This window comes from Dromiciops gliroides, chromosome 6, assembly GCF_019393635.1.
Source record: "Dromiciops gliroides isolate mDroGli1 chromosome 6, mDroGli1.pri, whole genome shotgun sequence".
NCBI classification, from domain to species: domain Eukaryota; kingdom Metazoa; phylum Chordata; class Mammalia; order Microbiotheria; family Microbiotheriidae; genus Dromiciops; species Dromiciops gliroides.
The window spans coordinates 274,658,054-274,679,206 of NC_057866.1; the positions used below are offsets into that span (position 1 = coordinate 274,658,054).

Here is a 21,153-nt window from a genome sequence, read left to right on the forward strand (position 1 = left end):
AGATTTTAACATCAATTTTTAAAAAATTTGTGTTCCAACTTCTCTTCCTCCTCCATTTGGAATATTCTTCTAACAACTTGGGAAAAAACCCCAACCTATGTAGCTCCTCACTCATATTTCTTGATACAAGTGATTGTGAAGCATGAGATGTGCCCAAATTCCATAAGTGACCATGTTTTAAATTATTGCTTATAGATCTGCATTTTGGCTTGGCATCAACTGAGATCTGCCGGTGCACAGTTCAATATAATTCTCCCACTTTATGCTCTTTTCATGTAAAGATCCATCAATCACAGCAAACATTTGGCATGCATGGGAACTGTCTTGCATGTGCTTAGTTAAATCTCCAATGAATATAATCCCATTATCCTGGGAAAGGCCTTCCCTCTCTGGCTTACTGATTGATGCCGAGGTTCATCTGACGGCTATGGTGACTTGGTCTCTGGTGGTTTAGCATTCCTGTGGGCTCTCGGGAGATGCTGCCTCCCCTTTGGGATGGCAAGTATAACTTGAACGATTTGAAAACTTCATGTCTTCTTCTACCCCCCTCTCATATATTTGATAAAATATGTACCTTGTGTGTGTATGTAAGTATGTTTATATGTATATGCATACATATATATGTATGTATATATTCTCATAGATAGATAGGTATACATACATATACTTATATACACACACACACACATATTGTACACATGCCCCCATGATGCTCCAAAGTTCTTAGTGAAGCTTTAAGCTTATTGAAGCTCAACTCTAAACTTATTTAAGTCAATTGGCTTAAAGCTACAATAAGAATTTTGGGATTCCATGGATGCATAGTATTGTGGATATACACACACACTCTCTCTATAAACATGTATGTGTGTGTGATCTTTGTGTAGTACCACTAACGTAACTTCTAAAAGCTGTGCAAAGGCCTGTCCTCGGACCAAAGCCAATTGCCCCAATGCCTATTCTTATCGTCCTCCACTCTTTCCCCACTCCAACCCTTTCTTCACACCACCTCCACATGAATTATCCTAGAATCTCATTGGAAATGCTGTTGAGGCAGCCAGATGGCACCATGGATAGAGTGCTGGATCTGGAGTTCAAAGGTAGCCTCAGATACATGTTAGCTGGACAAGTCATTTCACCCGTCTGTCTGCCTTGCTTTCCTCATCTGTAAAGTAGATACTACCAGAGCACTCCCCTCCCAGGGTCATTGTGAGGACCGACTCTGCACAGTGCTGGACACACAGTAGGTGCTTCATAAATCCGTTTTTTCCTTTCCTCTTTCCCCTACTGTCCAGCTGCCATTTAACACCCTTCACAAGCTGGTCTGAATCCAACTTTCTTCGTCACAGATCTCAATCAGTGTCAGGCCAGAACGCAGGTCTAGCAGCAATCATTTTAAATGTGTCATCTTGTGCAATTTGGACACTTTGAATATAGTCATCTAACTTTTTAAAAAAATAATGTTTGTTGTATGCAGAACACTGTTTTAGTGGTCTGCCTGCTGGGCCATCCTCGGTAATCTCATAATTAATGGCCACTTCCTTCCTGTTGTTTGGAATGGGTGGGGGGGGGGAGATAATAACTTGCATTTTTGTCACTAGGCCCCACCTAGGAAAGTGATCACATCTTGACAGGATTAAGGTATTTTAATAGGGCAGGGCTTACTTGATACAAATCTGACTCTTTCCTGGCCTTAGTGGGCCCTGGACAGGTGGTTAGCATAAATACTCTCCAGGAAAACATGTACCGAACATAGTGTTTGGGTAACTATTAAGCACTTATATTCTCAACTTATATTGGATTTGAATGCTTGCTATTAAACTAGGAATTTCCCCTAAGAACCCATTCTTCTGATGAGTCTCACTAATTCTTTCAGTCTCCTGAGCAAAAAAAAAAGTACTTATATTAAATAAGTAGAACCCTATTAAGGGTTCTACGTGTCACTGGCAAAAACTCCTGGATGAAAAGATTCCTGGCCCTTAACACATTTGGTGCATTGTTTACAGATACATGGTAGAAGGATTCTGGGAGTTAGATAGTTGATGGAGAATATTGGGCAACCATGTTAACAGCTGGGCCCAGGGTTGAAGGGGATACAATGATTAGATAAGACATGGTCTCTGGCCTCATGGACTTACACTCAAGCAGGCCGATAAGACACCAACAGAGGTAATTATAGAGCATGTATTTAGAGCTGGAATGGACTGTGTTGTTGTTGTTCTTGTTCACTTGTTTCAGCCATATCCAGCTCTTCATAACCCTAGTTGGGGTTTTCTGGGCAAAGATAGTGGAGAGGCTTGCCATTTCCTTCTCCAGCTCATTTGACAGATGAGGAAACTGACGCAAACAGGATTAAGTGACTTGCCCAGGGTCATACAGCTAGGACATGTCTGAGGCCAGATTTGAACTCAGGAAGAGGAGTATTCCTGATTTCAGGCCTGGTGCTCTACCCACTGTGCCACCTAGCTGCCCATAGAACTAATTTAGTATAACTCCTTTATTATGGCACAATGAAAAAATTACATCCTAGGGTGATGAAATTATTTACTCCTGCTCACACAGATAGCAAATGCCAGAGCAGTAATGTGAACCCATGAGCTCTGGATGAGAATTAAGGACCCCTCACATTCTGCCATATATCAGAAAGACATTTCAAAACCAGATGCTGTAAGGGAGCTCTGGAGGGGAAGGTCATCGTTGACTGGTGAGTAGGGAAGACACTGAAAGAAGAGGCATTTGAGTTGGCCTTTAGAGAATGGAGAGAAGTTCAGTCATTGAAGAGAGGCCAGAGGTTATTCCAGATGTGGGGGCAGGAGGATGCTGGAGCCAGGTTGAACCAGCTCCCAAGAGCTGATTGTTAAATTTTCAGTGTGAGCATTCGTACTTTTGAAATCCACAAATGCTACAAACCTGAATTTATTTCTTCTAATAACCTAGACTTTTAAAAGTTGTGAAAAATATTAATAATGCATATTAGTATTCATATATACATTTCCTGCCAGAGATCTGCTTACTAAACATTTACCAGTACACTTGCACAGAGAGAATACCTTATGGAGGGAAGATAGGGGGAAGCAAGGGGGGTGTAATAGATTTACAGACCAAGTAGTCCAATTTGGCTAGACCACAGTGCATGAAGAACATTATATTTGATTCAACTGAAAATAGAGGGGAAGGGGCAGCTAGGTGGTGCAGTGGATAGAGCACCAGCCCTGGAGTCAGGAGAACCTGAGTTCAAATCCAGCCTCAGACACTTGACACTTACTAACTGTGTGACCCTGGGCAAGTCACTTAACCCCAATTGCCTCACTAAAAAGAAAAAGAAAAAAAAGAAAATAGAGCGGAGCAGATTGTGAAAGAACTTAAATTTTAAAAAATAATAAACATTTTTATTTATAGTTTTGGGTTCCAATTTTTATCCCTCTTTCCCTCCCTCCTTCCCTCATATATGGGTTATACATGTAAGATTATGTAAAATATTACCCTACTTGTCATTTTGTAGAAGAAAACTTGATTAAAAGAAAAAAATGAAAGAAAGTGAAAATAGCATACTTTAGTCTGTTTCATCAATATTAGTTCTTTCTTTGGAGGCAGATAGTGTATTTCATCAATAGTCCTTAGTGATTGTCTTGGATCATTGTATTGCTGAGAATAGTTAAGTCATTCAGTTCTTCATCAAACAATATTGCTGTCTCTGTGCACAACAGTTCTGCTCAGTTCACTGTACATCAGTTCATACAAGTCTTTCCAGGCCTTTCTGAAATCATCCTGATTGTCATTTCTTATACCACAATAATATTCCATCACTATCATATACCACTGCTTGTTTAGCCATTCCCAAATTGATGGGCATTCCTTTGATTTCCAATTCTAAGTCACCAGAAAAAAAAAAGAGCTGCTATCAATATTTTTGTACAAATAGGTCTTTTTGTCATTTGGGGATATCTTGGGATATAAACCTAGCAGTGGCATTGCTGGATCAAAGGGTATGCACAGTTCTATAGCCCTTTGGGCATAGTTCCAAATTGCTCTCCAGAATGGTTGGATCTTTTCACAACTCCACCAACAGTGAATTAGCATCCCAGCTTTCCAACATCTCCTCTAACATCCAACATTTTCCATTTTTGTTATCTTTGCCACTCTGATAGGTGTCATTTTAATTTGCATTTCTCTGATCAGTAATGATCTAGAGCATTTTTTCATGTAATTATAGACAGCTTTGATTTCTTTGTCTGAAAACGGTCTGTTCATATCCTTTGACCATTTATCATTTGGGGAAGGTGGAAGAACTTTAATGAAAGAGTGAGGAGTCTCTGTGGGATTTCGTAGGTATGAGACATCCTTCCATCAGTAAAGCTCTTTATGCTCTACCTTAGTACATGGCCTTTGAGAGTTGCCATGGCCTAAAATAATACAATATCTTGCAGTTGCTATAAGGAGGAACCTCCCTCAGCCTAGGTAGGTTGGGTCTTGATCAAGAGAGATTCATGCTGATATTGGATTTACTCTTTGCCTTTCCTTTTTAAAAAAATTAGTATTTTATTTTTTCAAATTACATGTAAAGATAGATTTAAACTTTTTTTTGGGGGGGGACAGGGCAATGAGGGTTAAGTGACTTGTCCAGGGTCACATAGCTAGTAAGCGTGAAGTATCTGAGGTCAGATTTGAACTCAGGTCCTCCTGAATCCAGGGCAAGTGCTTTATCCACTGCTCCACCTAGCTACCCCCTCAACATTCATTTTTTTTTAGTTAAGTTTTTTATTTAGTGTTTCACAAAAAATGTAGTCAAAGAGACCAAAGCCCATGTCATCATCAGACTCCTCAGAGTCTTCTTTTTTTTTCTTCCTCTTTTTTCTTCTCCTCAGCTGGGGCAGCTGTGCTAGAAGGAGCAGCACCTCCAGCAGGGGCAGCACCACCAGCTGCTGGGGCAGGTCTACCAACTCCTACATTACAGATGAGACTTGCAATGTTTACATTGTTCAGGACCTTTGCAAATAATCCAGGCCAGAAGGGTCCAACATTTACACCTGCTGCTTTAATGAGGGCATTAATTTTATCTTCCGTGACTGTAACCTCATCATCGTGAAGGATGAGGGCAGAGTAGATGTAATTGAGCTCAGACATGGACATTTCAGGAGATGGATGAGGAGAGACTTATTTGTAGTGGTGCTAGTCACCGGCTGAAGTGAGAAGTCACCCCAATGTGGCCTTAGCTTCCAAAGAACAGAGCACAACAGACAACTGAAGAGAAAGCTCAACATTCTTTTTTTTTTTATTTTATTTTTTTTTAGTGAGGCAATTGGGGTCAAGTGACTTGCCCAGGGTCACACAGCTAGTGTTAAGTGTCTGAGGCCGGATTTGAACTCAGGTACTCCTGACTCCAGGGCCGGTGCTTTATCCACTGCGCCACCTAGCTGCCCCCTCAACATTCATTTTTAATAAGATTTGAGTTCCAAATTTTTCTTCCTCCCTCCCTCCCCTGTCCCCTTCCCAAGATGGCAAGAAATCTAATATAGATTATACATGTTCCATCATGATAAACATATTTCCACATTAGTCATACTATGAAATAAGAATCAGAATAAAAGGGAAAAAACACAAGAAAGGCAAAAACCAAACCAAACCAAAACAGTGAAAATAGTATGCTTCAATCTGCATTCATACTCTAATTTTTTTTTTTTGATGTAGAGCACATTTTCCATCATGAGTCCTTTGTAATTGTCTTGGATCATTGTATGGCTGAGAAAAGCTAAGTCATTCACAATTGATCATCACACAATGTTACTGTTAGTGTGTACAGTGTTCTCCTGGTTTTGGTCACTTCATTCAGCATCAGTTTACTTAAGCCTTTCCAGGTTTTTCTGAAATCTGCTTATCATTCCTAATAACACAGTGGTATTCCACTGCAGTCATATACCACAAATTGTTCAGCCATTCCCCTATTGATGGGCATTCCCTCAGTTTCCAATTCTTTGCCACCACAAAAAGAGCTGCCATAAATATTTGTGTACATGTGGGGCCTTTGTCCTTTTTTATAATTGTTTTGGAATACAGATATAGTAGTGGTATTGCTGGATCAAAGGGTATGCAGAGTTTGCCCTTTGGCATAGTTCCAAATTGCTCTCCAGAATGGTTGGATTAGTTCACAACTCCACCAACAATACATTAGGGTCACAATTTTCTTCAACATTTATAATTTTCCTTTTCTCTTATATTGGCCAATCTGATAGATGTCAGGTGGTACTTCAGAGTTCTTGTAATTTGTATTTCTCTAATCAATAGTGATTTAGAGCATTTTTTCATATGACAATAGATAGCTTTGATTTCTTCCTCTGAAAACTGCTTGTTCATATACTTGGACCATTTATCAATTGGGGAATGACTTGTATTCTTATGAAGTTGACTCAATTCTCTATATATTTAAGAAACATGCTCAGCTTTTCCATCCAAAGAGGACCCTTTTGTTTATGCTGGCCAAATGGAAATGCTACCTGCGGAAACAGTGAAATAAGGAGGGGAAGGAGGGGAAAATAAGAAGGAGATTTTAAGGAGAAAAGATGGTAAGTTCACTTTGGAATATGTTGAGTGTGAGCCACCATCAGGTTATATATATGGAGAAGTATTGAAGGCAGTTGGGAATGTGGGTCTAGAACTCAGGAAAGAAGTCAGGACCAGAGATAGAAACTTGATAGTGTTTCTAGTCTTTTCAGAGTCTTCTACCTCAATTAGGTTGATTTCCTTACTGCCCCCAAGACAAATCCATTTTTTTTTTTGAGGTAATGAGAGTTAAGTGACTTGCCTAGGGTCACATAGCTAGTAAGTATCAAGTGTCTGAGGCCAGATTTGAACTAAGGTCCTCCTGAATCTAGGGCCAGTGCTTTAAACATTGTGCCACCTAGCGGCCCCCAAATGCATATTTTCAACACTGCTTTTACTTACCTCAATCTAGCTGCCTGGTATAGTTTCCTCCTAGGTACTGAAACTTTCTCATTTTGGCAATTCTTTAAAACACAGCTTCATCTCTACCTCCCCCTTGACATCTTCCTTGAACATATAGTGAGTCTTCTATGGTTTTTTCCCATTCACTGGGTACTTATTTAACATCTCCAAGTGCCTATATTAAATATATTAAACTAAATATCTTGTAGGCATCTCAAACTCAACATAACCCAAACTGAATTCATCATTTTTTGACTAGTAATCCTTCCCTCTTGCTACCTTCTCTATTACTGTTGAAGTATCACGCCGTGACCCAGGCTCAAAACCTAGGTGTCATTCTTGACACCTCTCTCTCACATTATATCTAGTCAGTAGTTAAGTCCTTTCGTTTATACCATTATGACATTTCCTGTATACACCCTGTGGTTGTCTCTCTGACTGGCTCCACCAGTGGCTCCCTATCACTTCCAGGATCAAATCCAAAATCATCTGTTTGGCATTCAAAGGTCTTCATAACCTAAACCCTTGATTATTTTTCCAGTCTTTTTTATAACTTACTCTTTGGCATGCATTCTGCGATCCAGTGACATTGGCTTCTTGCTATTCCATGAATGAGACCCTCCATCACCCAACAGCTGGCATTATCATTGACTGTCCCCTATTCCTGGAATGCTCCCCATGCTCATCATTGTCTTTTGGCTTCTTTCACTTCATTCAGGTTCCTGCTAAAATACAGCCTTTGGCAAGAAGCCTTTCCTGATTCTCCTGTGGTCATAAGAACAAAATCTCTACACTTCTTAATGCTAGTGCCTTCCTTCTAAGGTCAGCTCCAATTTATCCTTTTTATCACTTGTTTGTTCATAGCTCTGCATGTTGCTTCCCATTGGAGCTTCCCATGGTGAGCTCCGTGACAGCGTGATAAAATAATGGGATTTGGCAGATGCCCAGAGGCCCTACCAGGGAGATTGATTTGGAATTGATTGAATTGAGTGAGACTGAGAAACTGACTGAGAACCTACTTAGGAATGATTAAGGGGCAGCTAGGAGGCGCAATGGATAGAACACTGGCCCTGGATTCAGGGGGACCTGAGTTCAAATTTGGCCTCAGACACTTTACACACTTACTAGCTGTGTGACCCTGGGCAAGTCACTTAACCCCAATTGCCTTACCAAAAAAAAAAGAATGATTAAATTAAGACCATGCCTGGCTGTCCCTGAGTGGCGTGTTGTTCTCAGAGGCTGTGGACTACATCATCAACTGGAGATCACTCTCAACCAATCAGCTTGAAGGACCTCCCCTTTTGTGGAAGGAGTCAGAAAGTAGGAAGTGGAAGCTGGCTCCCTGGATCTTGTTCTTTTTGTCCAGGATTTTGGTTTGGTGGCAGCAGGGGCAGAACAGAGTAGAAAGATCTACTCCACCTGTTTTCTATAGAAGCGTGGATAGCTAAATAAATGTGGCTTTCTCAACTTCTCTCTCTTCACTAATATACTTCTAATATACTTTAATAAATCCTTAAAAGCCTAAACTTTTGTTGAATTTATCAGTAAATCTTAGCCACTTTTTCCCCAAAACTGGGGGGGGCAGGTTAGGACCCACATTTAGATGTTAAACATCACAACAGCAGACTGTCTTGCTTTTCTATGTATTTCTAGTGCTTAGCACAGTACTTGGCACATAGATATTTGATATATACTTATGAACTTGACTTATCACATACTGTCAAGTACTGAAAAATAGCTTTTATTTTTTAAAAATTATTTTATGGAATAAAACAAGCATTTTCATAGCTGTACAATAAAAAAGATTATTGTACATGAAACCTCAAGTCTACTGTGTACAACTTGCTATTCTTTTTAAATATCAGCAAAATCATCATGTAAATTTTCCCCACACCCCCACCCTAGAAATGGCTACCATTAGACACAAATAGGCACACACATATTCCATACATACTTCTGTTTATAGACCTTTTCTCCTTGAGTGGATATTAAGCTCCTTGATGGAAAGAGCAATCTCCAGTGTTTGGTTTTGTGTCTTTAAACACCAAGCAGGGATTTTTGTATATTGGGCTCAGTGAATATTTCTTCCTCATTTGTACCTCTGGGAAGCTATAGCTCTGTTCATGGCTCAGCTCTGATGCCCCTTCTTTCAAGAGGCATCTTGATCCTCCTTGCTCCAATGGTTAGTGTTTATCTTTCCAAATTTTCTTAGCATATAATGTGTATTTACATACCTGTGTGGATGTTGTTTTCTCTCAGCTGAATATAATCTCCTCGAGGTCAGAGACTGTTTTTTTTTGCATTTGTAAACACATTAAGAAGCATAGTGGCTCACATATGATAAGCACTAAGGGATATGCTGATAAATATTTAACATTTGAAAAAAATTCCCCAGACACACTTCTCAACTTAATCTGCATAATTAACTTTTCCTCCATCATTTTATTAAGTCTCGAAGTCAACAAAACAATCAATCAGGCTTTGATTTTTAGTTTGCTAATTTCCAAGGTGTCAATGCTCATACTGACAAGTGAGCAATCTACCCTCACTACCAAGTTTGAGCTGGCTCCCCCACTTCCCAGGAACCTCTTCACAAATGCATGGTGAACTGAAATGAATTGATTAGTTTGGAGTCTGTTCATGACAGCAAAGTTTTATCTTGGGGTTCAGAAACTCAACTTCACAAGCAAAAGATGAAAAAGATGGGACCAGGAAGGCTTTCCTTTTCTGGAAGAAGACTTGGTAGATTAGTACATTGTAAACTCAGTATATGTTCCGTTTGGCAGTAAATGAAGTTAGTATGACGTTAGGTTGAATTAAGAGAAACATACTGTTCGTTGTTATCGTTCCGTCATTTCAGTTGTGTCTGACCCTTTGTGACCCCTATTTGAGGTTTTCTTGGCAAAAATACTGGAGAAGTTTGCCATCTCCTTCTCTGGTTCATTTTACAGATGAGGAAACTGAGAAAACTGAGTGACTTGCCCAGGGTCATTTGGCTAGTAAGTGAAACCAGATTTGAATTCAGGAGGAGGAATTTTCCTGACTCCAGGCCAGCACTCTATTCATTGCACCACCTCGATTCCTTAGGCATACTATACACACCAGAGATCATCCTAGGTATTGGATCATCCTGTGATAAGGCACAGAAATAAGGAAAAAAAGGAACAAGCATTTATTGAGTATTCCCTATATGCTAGGCACTGTGCTAAGCGCATCACAAGTATCTAATTTTTTCTGCATAATACCCTGGGAGGTGATTATTGGATACGTTTCATAGTTGAAGAAACTGATGCAGAGGTAAAAGTGACCTGTCCAATATCCCACAGCTACTAAGTGTCTGAGGCTATATTTGAACTCAGTTCTTCCTGACTCCAGATCCAGTGCTCTATCCACTGTGCCACTTAGCTGCCACAGTGGGATTTCTCAATGAGATTACAGGACAGTTAATGGAAGGAAGGATTGGACAGGGGAAAGACTGTACATATGATAAGCACTTTTACTTTATCCCCTGTGCTGTACTGGGGTATACAGCAACAGCAAAGACAAACTTTGTTACCAAAGATCTTACATTGCAGTCGGGCTATACAAGACATAGAGGGGAGTGGCAGCCATGGAATCCTCGTTAGCGTTGGAAAATTCCGAGATCAATGAGTGGAACCACATGGTAGTAGATTGCTCTACACTGCTCAGGAGTAAGGCCAGAGTTGTTCTTAGCACTGCTTATTTGAAATGATTCCTTCACAGTAGGATCCCTATAGAACTCATCACACTTGCTTCCAGATCATAGTCACCATCTTTATTTCTATTGTGGAGAACAAGACACTGAGACTTTTGAGAGAGTTGCACCTTGAAGTGTTTTTGCCCTGAAGGTACCACAACCTAGTATGTTGCTCAGCCGTGAGTGTGTTCCTTGAAGTGGGACCATTCTTGCTCCTGACACCAGTGGTCTAATTTTCCTTGACATGCAACTTTCAGCTTAACTTAAAGAAAATCCTTACAATCAGAGTCACTGAAAAGTGGGATTGGGCTTTTTGGAGGTAATGAGTTCCCTATGACTGGAGGGCTTGATACCTGATTTCCAATGATGCTGGAGAAAAGATTCCTCAGCTGGTTGGAATGATGACTTCTGGGTCATCAGTCATGGTTTCATGATTGAATGCCAGGAGACAATAATCATGAATTGTGATCCTCTTGTTTCCCACACCTAGGCTAGCAGAGGTGATTGATTGCTCAGGAAAACCACATTGAAAAATCTACAAGCAAAATTCCAAGACATTTAATAAATAAAGTGAATTGAAGCAAATCAAGAGGCAGTAGATGAAAAATTTCAAGACTGTCCACTTGATGGCAATATGAGCTTGTGTGATTCCAGCCACCTGGACATTTACTCACCAGTGAAATACCAGTCTTTAAAGATAAACCTTCAGAAACCTCATTTAGGATATCAGAAACATCTGTCTGGCATCTGTCAGACAGTTGTTGGTCCAGCACTTGTTTGCAAACAAGACAGTCAATATAAACTGGTCCGGGGACAAGCATTTTTTCAAGTTTTTCTTTTTTTTTTTTTTAAGAAAATATTTCTCTGCCCTTACATACTAAACTCATTCACACCAAAAGGAAAAATACTTAGGTTATGGGAAACAGACCAGATTGGTTCTCTTAAAAAAAAAAAAACAGCAAGGGATTTCTTCACTGAATCTTTTTCTTTACCTGTTCATTGAGGTGTCTCCCTGGGACATTTTCCCATAAATTTTAGAAAGTCACAATGTTTGACCCCAAAGAAGGTCAATATAAATGGGGAAGAAGGTGAGAGAGAGAGAGAGAGAGAGAGAGAGAGAGAGAGAGAGAGAGAGAGAGAGAGAGATCACCCACAACTAAGTAAAAGCACTTAGTTTATGCCAGATGGGCCCTGATATTGATTTTCCTGCCTCTAAAACCCTCTACCTCCTCACTAAAGTTTGAAGAATGGTTGGAAGTAGGGAAGTGCCCAATCTATTTCTCACACAAGGAAAATTGTGAAAGATCTAAATGAAAATGGAATTAGCTGGAGGTCCAATCAAGTCAACAGTTATTAAATGCCTACTATGTATTAGACACTCTGCTAAGACCATAGTAGGTGCTCAAAAACGTTTGTTGAATAAATGAATAAATTCACTGAATGTGTGTGGTCAAGCAAAAGCTGGATTCAAACTTGCCAGGTCTTGGATGATGTGAGAATTTTCATGGAAAGACTTTATGTTTCTGGCATTTCCCAACCTGGGCTATGGTAGGATCCTATGATTTTGATCTGGATGGCATCTCTGAGAGTGATTGTGCTGGTTTTTCCCATATCCTGGAACATTCTTCCTCCTCATCTCTCCTCTGGGCTTGCTTCAAATCTCACTACAATCTCAGCCTCACCAGGAATCTTTCCTCTTTCTCTTTATTTTAGTGCCTTCCCTCAGAGATCGCCCAGTGACCCCTGTCTGTATCTTGCTTGTAGTTTGGATGTTCTCTCCCCAATTATCCTGGGGGCTCCTTGAGAGCAGGGACTGGCTTTTGACTTGCTTTGTTTTCCCCAGTGCTTAACATAGTACCTGGTAGGGCAGCTAGATGGCGCAGTGGTACCTGAGTACCTGAGTTCAAATCCGGCTTCAGACACTTGACACTTACTAGCTGTGTGACCCTGGGGAAGTCACTTAACCCCCATTGCCTAAAAACAAACAAACAAACAAACAAACAAACAAACAAACAAACATAGTACCTGGTAGGTGCTTCTTAAATGCTAGCTGACTAACTGACCTTAGAGATCATTTAAACCTGAGGTCCTTGAAATTGTTTCTAAAAATATTTTGATATTATTGAAATATTGATTTAAATGGAATAATATTTAAATAAACATTTCAATACAATTGTTTTCCTTTGTAATCCTACATCTTTTATTTCGCTAGTTTGAAAACATTCATCTCTGATGAGCTCCACAGGCTTCTTGTTTTTCCATTGTTTCAGTCATGTCTGACTCCTTGTGACCCCATTTGGGGTTTTCTTGGCAAATATACTGTAAAAGGTTTTCTATTTCCTTCTCAGCTCATTTGACTGATGAGGGAACTGAGGCAAACAGGGTGAAGTGACTTGCCCAGGGTCACACAGCTAATAAGTGTCTGAGGCCAGATTTGAAACTCAGGAAAGTGAGTCTTGCTGACTCCAGGCCCAGCGTTCTATGCACTATGGTGCCACCTAGCTGCCCAGAGGCTTCACCAACCTGCTAAAGGGGTCCAAGATAACCAAAAAAGGATAGGAATTTCCGATCTAGTCCAACACTGTTATTTTACATATGAGGAAACTGGAGGCAACAGAAAGGAAGTGATTTTCCTCAAGTCATGTATGCATGTGGAAGATGCAAAGGAAGACTGTGGGGACCATTCCTCTGAGCCCCAGTATTAACACAGACAACAGCAGAAGGGTAGTTCACATCAGACCCTGGGTAAATCAGGTCTTCAAGGCCAGAGAGCTAAGCCAGTCCAGGGACCCAGGGAGGCTAGGCCACTGATCTTAGCTGGAGTTGGGGTTTAAAAATAGACAGCTTGGGGTAGCTAGGTGGCACAGTGGATAAAGCACTGGCCCTAGATTCAGGAGGGCCTGAGTTCAAATCCAGCCTCAGACACTTGACACTTACTAGCTGTGTGACCCTGGGCAAGTCACTTAACTCTCATTGCCCCACAAAAACAAAAACAAAAACAAAAACATTTTTTTTAAATAGGCAGCTTTAGAAAGTCAGTGAGTAACAGAAGGAAAGGAAGGAAGGAAGAAAAACTGTTGCATGATGCTTTTCAGTGTTTCACGTTGAAGTTCTTAATTACTTCAGAGGAAAAGCAATAACCACATATTTGTTACAAGGGGTTTGTTTTCTGGGTCTATAGGTGGGGAGGAAAAAAAATGAAAGCTTGAAAACTGAGAAAGAAATGAAAGAAAGTTTAGCAAGTTGTTTATAAGAAATGTGCAGTTTTATGCATAATCTACTGTACTATGGAAATGCTTGTTTTATTCCTTAAGTTCAGAAGAAAATATATTTTAAAAAATAAAATAATATTTTTTAAAAAAAAGTAAAGAGGAGGGGCAGCTAGGTGGCACAGTGGATAGAGCACCAGCCCTGGATTCAGGAGGACTTGAGTTCAAATCTGGCCTCAGACACTTAACACTTATTAGCTGTGTGACCCTGGGCAAGTCACTTAACCCCAATTGCCACACACACACACACACACACACACACACACACACAGAGAGTAAAGAGGAAAAGAAGGAAAAGCCAGCTTTACTTAAGAGAGATCTGTTTGCACACATAATCCTCTTTCTCTGTTCTACTTCGTATATGGAAATACTTATCTTATTTGGTGTTTAAGTTCAGAGTTTAAAAAAAATAGTGAAGAAAAAATCTTTGAGGTTGACAACAAGCTAGTGGAAAGAAGGAGGTAGTGGTATGGAAGGGAGGGCATTAAGCTCAGAGGATCTGGGGTCTGACTGTGTTACCTTGGGCAAGTCACTTGACTGCTCCTTCTGGGTCTAACTTTCCCCCTTTCTAAGATTGACATTAGATTAGATGATCTCTAAGGTCAAACCAAGAAACATTTATTAAGTGCCTACTATGTGCAGGCAAGGTGCTAATCACTGGGGATATAAAGACAAAAAAACTGCCCTCAAGGAGCTTGGATTCTAATGACAGATTCTATAATGCCTCCAAGTGGACAACCATAGACAGTGTAAATTATTATAGTAAATTATTTTTTGTTTGTTTTTTGTGGGGCAATGAGGGTTAAGTGACTTTCCCAGGGTCACACAGCTACTAAGTGTCAAGTGTCTGAAGCCGGATTTGAACTCAGGTCCTCCTCAATCCAGGGCCGGCGCTTTATCCATTGTACCACCTAGCTACCTGACTGTAAATTAGAGGCCTTCTCGAGCCAGGAAAGGCCTCCTGAAGAAGGTAGGACTAAACCAGGGAAACCAGGAGGCAGAGACAAGGAGGGAGGCAGCCAGGGTCAAATAAGGTCCCGCTTGGCTTGAAATCTTTTTATTGCACAGGAAACTGAGAGAAATCAAGAAGTTCTGAGTCCCCGGCTGGCTCTTTTAGACTACCAGAAAAGAGAGAAGCTGATTGCAGGGTTGTGCAGGGCAGTTGCCAGCTTGAATTAACTCTGACACCTGATTGATTGTTAAATTTTCATTGCAAGCATTTACACCTTGGAGATCAGCCATTGCCACAAAGTAGGGCTTGATTTATCATTTCATTGATTGTCTAGACTTAAAAAAGCAATGGAGCAAATGTTAATAATATACATTAAACTTAAAAACATGTTCTGCATACATTTTATTTTTAGAGAGCTGCTTGTTAAACATTCACTAGCACACCTCTGGAAAAGAGCTTACCTGATGGGTATCTGAGATTGGCACTTTTCAAAGAGTGTTAAATTTCCTTTTTTCCCCCTCTATTCTTTGTCATTCACAGAAGAAAATTAAGCATCCCAAGAAAGAGGGCTACAGAGCCTCCAGTAAAGATGACTATTAATCCCACAGTTAATCAGTAAATGGTCATCATGGGGTGGTGGTGTTTTTCCTAAAGCAATCAAAGTCCACTGGGACTTTTCCCAAGTGCAGAGTCATGATGACTGAGGTGGGGGATGGTGAAGGAATCACAAGTGGATGCCATTCCAAGGGGGCCTAGCTCTGGGGCCCTGGGTCAACATTTCTTACCAATGGGAGAACAGCAGGCTTGGACAATCTTTCATGAGTTCAGTGAGAACAAATGTCAGGAATGTGCTTCTTGTTGTGATGACCTCAATTCAGTGGAACATGCCTGGACAGGTGAGGCTAAATCTCTATTTCAAAGCACTTTGGATGGGGGGCAGCAATTTCCATGAAACAATATTACCACTGATGTGAAATGTAAATTTAAATTGATAGGATGAAAAAAAACACCCTGTTTCTGAACATATGGATCACAATTGTTATCCTTCACTCTTGTTCCCCATGGGAAACTGCTCACTGATTTAAATTGTGTTGTCAGCCTTTATTCATCATATTTTTGACTATTTAAATAATCATAGAATTTAGACATTGGATTCCATCAAGTCCCTTCTATATCTGAACCAATCTATTTCTACATCCCTCCTATAATACCTCCCAAGTCAGTACTCAGTCTTTGAAGACTTTCAGAAGAGGGAAGCCTTCTTAGACATTTGAATTCCAGAGCAGGAAAGGACCTTTAAGAGAGGGGGAAACTGAGGCCTGGAAAGGAGAAGTAACGCTTCAAGGTTCACAAAGCCAGCAATGTTGCAGAGTCAGAATTTGGACCCAAGTATCATCCCAGGCAACGTGGTGAAGTGGAAAGAATGCTGGATTTGGAACCAGGGCAATGCCAGCTTTCCCAGTGTGACCTTCCACAAGTCGCTCTAACTCTCTGGGCCTCATAGTCCTTATCTACAAAATGGGGAAGGGGCTGGGCTAGCTAATGTCTGAGGCCTCCTAGAAGCAGCTAGGCAGTGCAGTGGATAGAGTGCTGGGCCTGGAGTTAAGAAGACCTGAGTTCATATATGGCCTCAGACCCTAACCGTGTGCCCCTGAGTAAGTCACTTCACCATCACATGCCTCAGTTTCTCAATGGTAAAAATGAGAATAATAATAGCATCTACTTCCCAGGGTTATTGCCCTCAAGTGAGATATTATTTGTAAAGTGCTTCCTTAGCGTGGTGCCTGGTAGGTATTTGCTCATTTCCTTTCTAAGGTCCTTTCTAGCTCTAGGTCTATAATCCAAATATATTTCAAATTTCAGAGTATTTTCTATTATGCAATGAATGCTTATAACTCTGATATACTGAATAATTCAGAAATTCATCTGTAGGAGTACACCATCCCCTAATGAGATAAAACCCTTTCACACCCTCTTTTCATGTGTGACTCTTGCCCTGCATTAGTGATGCATCTTCCTATACAAGGCTTTTGATATCGCCTGATTGGTGAAATACTTTCCCTCCTCACCTCAACCTCTTATGAAGTTTATCTCAAATGACATTTCCTTCAAAAGAGCTTGCCTGGGGGCCGTGAGGTGGCGCAGTGGATAAAGCACCAGCCCTGGAGTCAGGAGGACCTGAGTTCAAATCCGACTTCAAACACTTGACACTTACTAGCTGTGTGACCCTAAGCAAGTCACTTAACCCTCATTGCCCCACCAAAAAAATAAAAAAAAGAGCTTGCCTGTTTCCCACAACAATTGGCACCACCACACTAATCACTATGTATTGATGTTGTTGTTTTTTTAACACGAATTGCATTTATTTATCTGTGGACACATTATGGCTTCCAATATAACGTAAGTTAATTGATGTCTTTGGATCTCCTAGCACCTAGAACAGTGCCTAAAACATTAAAGGCACTTAATAAATGCTTGTTGATTGTTAGGGAAATGCAAATTACAATAAGGTGAGATTTGACTCACATTCATCATATTAGAAAACAGTGTTACCTTCCAAAAGATGGAGGTGATGAATAAGATCTCACCATGGGGAGAATTGAATGGAAAAGAATGGGGAGATCGATGTCATGTACCAGTAACAGCAAATAGGTCAGTTTGTCTAGATTGTAAAGGATGAGTAATGTGTAATCATCCTTTATTTTAAAAACAAGTAGCCTGGAGTCACATCATATTGAAAAAGTTTTAAATGTTAAGTGAATGAATTTGTATTTGATCTTAAAGGCAATGAAGAGTCCCTCTACATTCCTAAGTCAGGGAGGAGGTGAGGAGAGCTAGGTATTAAGAATATGAATGTGCTAGCTATTTGGGAAATGGATGGGAGATGGGAGAAACTGTGTGCAGGGAGACAGACAGGAAGAGGGATGTTGCAGTCATCTAGGCCAGAGGTGAGGAGAACCTCTTTTAGTGTGACTGTGGTTCAAGTAGAAAGGAGGGGAAGGAAGAGATGTCTAGAAGGTAGAGTTGAAAAGACTTGCTGAGTGATTGGATATGGGGCATGAAGAAGAATGGGAAGCCAAGGTTAACTCAGATCTGGAACTTAGGCAATTGGAATGACAATAGTATCATTTAAAAAAAAAAGGAAGTTAAAGGGAAGGGTTGGTTTTTGGGGAGAGAGAATTATTTTCTGGCCCTGTTGAATTTGAGATGCCAATTGTACATCCAAGTCAATATGTCCAGAAGAGATCTGGACATGTAACCTGGAGTTCAGGAGAGAGATGAGGGGCAGGAATATGGATCTGAACGTCAGCTGCAGAGAGATAATAGTTGAGTCAAAGGGTGTTTATAAAATCACCAAGAGAGAGAAGAGGAAAGGACCCAGGAGAGACATCTGCAGCAAACTCATAAATGGAAGCTTAACATCCATTCCAAGGAGTCTTAGAAAGATCAGTCCAACAGTTAGGAAGAGAACAGTGACAGAACAGTGTCACAAAAATCTCTCATGGAGGAAAATGTCCAGAAAAAAGGAGGCACCCAACATTATTAAATGATGCAAAGAGGTCAATGACACTGAAGACTGAGGACAGACAATTAGATTGAGCAATAGAATGGTTACTAGTGGCCTTGGAAAGTGTACTTTGAACTGAGTGTTGGGGACAGAGACCAGATTACAAAGGATTGAGAGCAAGTGTGAGGTGGAGAGATGGAGGCAACTAGTATAGACAGATATTGTTGGAAGGAGGGCTGTGAAATTGAGTAGAAACATACAACAATGGTTTCATGGGATGATATGGTCAAGGGATATGTTTTCTTTAATTTTCATTTTTAAAGGATGGGTGAGGAGGAGCCTGGACATGTTTGCAGGCATCAGAAAAGGATCTAATGGATAAGGAGAGACTGAAAATGAAAGAGAGAGAGAGAGCGAGAGAGAACCCATACATTTTTGGAAGAGATGGCATAAAAGGCAAAAACAGAGAGATTAACACAAGAGGATAGATGATGATGGTGAAGTGATTTAAAAGATGGAACTCAGGAAAGGTAGAAATATGACAAGATGGCCCCAATTATTTTTTTCAGAAAAATATAATTGTCCTACATGAAAGGAGTTTAGATATAGTGGGAGAGGTAGCTTGACACCATCACTTCACAGAGAAGAGATCAGAAGGTTTGGAACAACTTCTGAGGGGAATGTGAGGTAGCCAAACAAGTTTTAGGTGAGGCTTTGCCTTCTTTTAGATAAAACTTCCCCATTATGTGAGTGGGAGATATCATTAGAATGTGGACCGACCTTCTCCAAGGCAGACTGTGATTTCTACCTTGAGGGGAGCAGGAGAAGGCTGTATCTGGGTGTTTGCTTCTTCCCTTTCTTATCTCCAGGAGGGGCATTGGGCCAGCCTCATTTCTATCTTATTCTTTCAAATATTACTCCAGGAGTACAAAAGATTCAGAATAAAAGCCACTTCCCTGGTTGCTCTTAAGGAAGAGGGTGACCCTTAACTCATATACCAACTTAGCATAGAAAATAGAAATTAAAGTCTTATGGATTAGAATATACAAAACAATGTGCAAATAAAAAAACAATTTTTATGGGAACAAGATAAGATTTCAGCTTGAACTCAGAAAGCCCTGATGTCTTCCAAGAGGAAATTCTATTTTCAATGTCGCAATAGCTAACAACAACAATAATAATTACAACAACAATAAGAGCTAGCATGTCCATAATATTTTACATCTTACAAAACGTTGACCATATATAATCTCATCTGATTCTCACTACAACCCCATGACATAGGTGCTATTTTTATATCCATTTTACAGATGAGGAAATTGAGGTTGACAGAGGCAAAGTAACTTGGATCACACAGGTAATAGTTATTACCTGTGCTGGAGATGGAATTGGAACTTGGGTTTCCCTGAATACAAGTCCAGCCCTCTTCCCTCACTGCTCCAGCTCTAGAGAGGCAAGCTGGAAATCAGGGCATATTAAAGATTTAGTTTCCCCTCCCTGTTTGCAACATCCAGTCTTTCTCTTTCTACATGTCTCTCCCCAAGTAAACAACATATATTTCTTACCCAAGCAGCTCTGGCTCCAGATCTTCCCCTTATTCTGTTACCTAGAGTCACCTTACTTCTCTTTTCATCAATTGGCAGTTGTATTGACTATGTAAGTAGAGGCAAGCCAAATACCCCAGGTTTGCCTTGAAGTCCATTAATATTCATGTTACCTAATGCCCCTATAACTCTATTTTCTCATCATTTTATCTCTCTCCAAGAATATAAGTTCCCTTTTGGCAAAGACCATCCCTGTCTTATCTAAACTTAATTTCTCCTCCTCAATCCCTCAGAGTGTTCAGTACTCAGCAGGTGCTTAATAAATGTTTTTCCTATTGTGATGTATTGTACTTTCCTATTCTACAGCTGTCTTGTCATCAGTAAAAAATATGGATCTAAGTCTTCAGTTGCAACTTTCTCTTCTCTGCAAAGTCATAAACCTTACTCGATTCCTTTCTTTCTTGTCCTTTTGTTCACCTCAGTCACTCATGCCAAGATCCAGGGACTGGATCCCACCTTGTATGTGTGAGAAAGCAACCAAGAAGTGCTGGCAGCTACTTACCTTGGGAAAGGGATGGGTGAGGGGAAGGAGGAGGGAGGTCACTTTGGAGCTGGTCCAAATGCGCTTTCATTCTCTAGAATGCTATTACTTGGATGCAATTCAAGTAATAACTTTCTTTTAATACTGCTGACCACTCAAAAATCTCAAAGTACTTCCTACCATTGTCTCATCATTTTTCCCCTAGCCCTGATAGCTTACTGCAAAATCCTAAAGCAAGCTTAGAGGTAGATTCAAGAAATCTTTGGGTCTAATGTTTTGCATAATATGCCCATTAATCTTTCTGACATTAGCCAATGTCCTTCCTTTGCTACAATGTCCCATTGAAGTGACCTAAAAGTAGAAGAGTGATCAAATGTCACCTGTTGGGGACATTATAAATGAGATTCCTGTGTGTGTGTGTGTGTGTGTGTGTGTGTGTGTGTGTGTGTGTAAGATTAAGGGCTGGAGTTACATGTTCATTGGACTGGAAGCCCCATCAGGTTCCTTCTAACTCAGACATTTTCCTAATGGAAATGTTTTTTCTTCTTAGACACAAAATCTCTTGTTTTCTGCAAAATCCTTTTGATTCTGTATCTGCAACAGGAAATATATGTTGTTGTTTCTGAGGCAAAATCCAGAGTCATTTTTTTCTCCAATTCTGTAATTCTAAATAATCTAGGACTGT

At 40.3% G+C, this 21,153-nt stretch overlaps 1 pseudogene; it reads right to left on the minus strand.

Moving 5' to 3' along the window:
* Window positions 1–4,742: 4,742 nt before the first annotated feature.
* On the minus strand, window positions 4,743–5,306 carry LOC122732315 (annotated as a pseudogene).
* Between the last annotated feature and the right edge of the window lie 15,847 nt (window positions 5,307–21,153).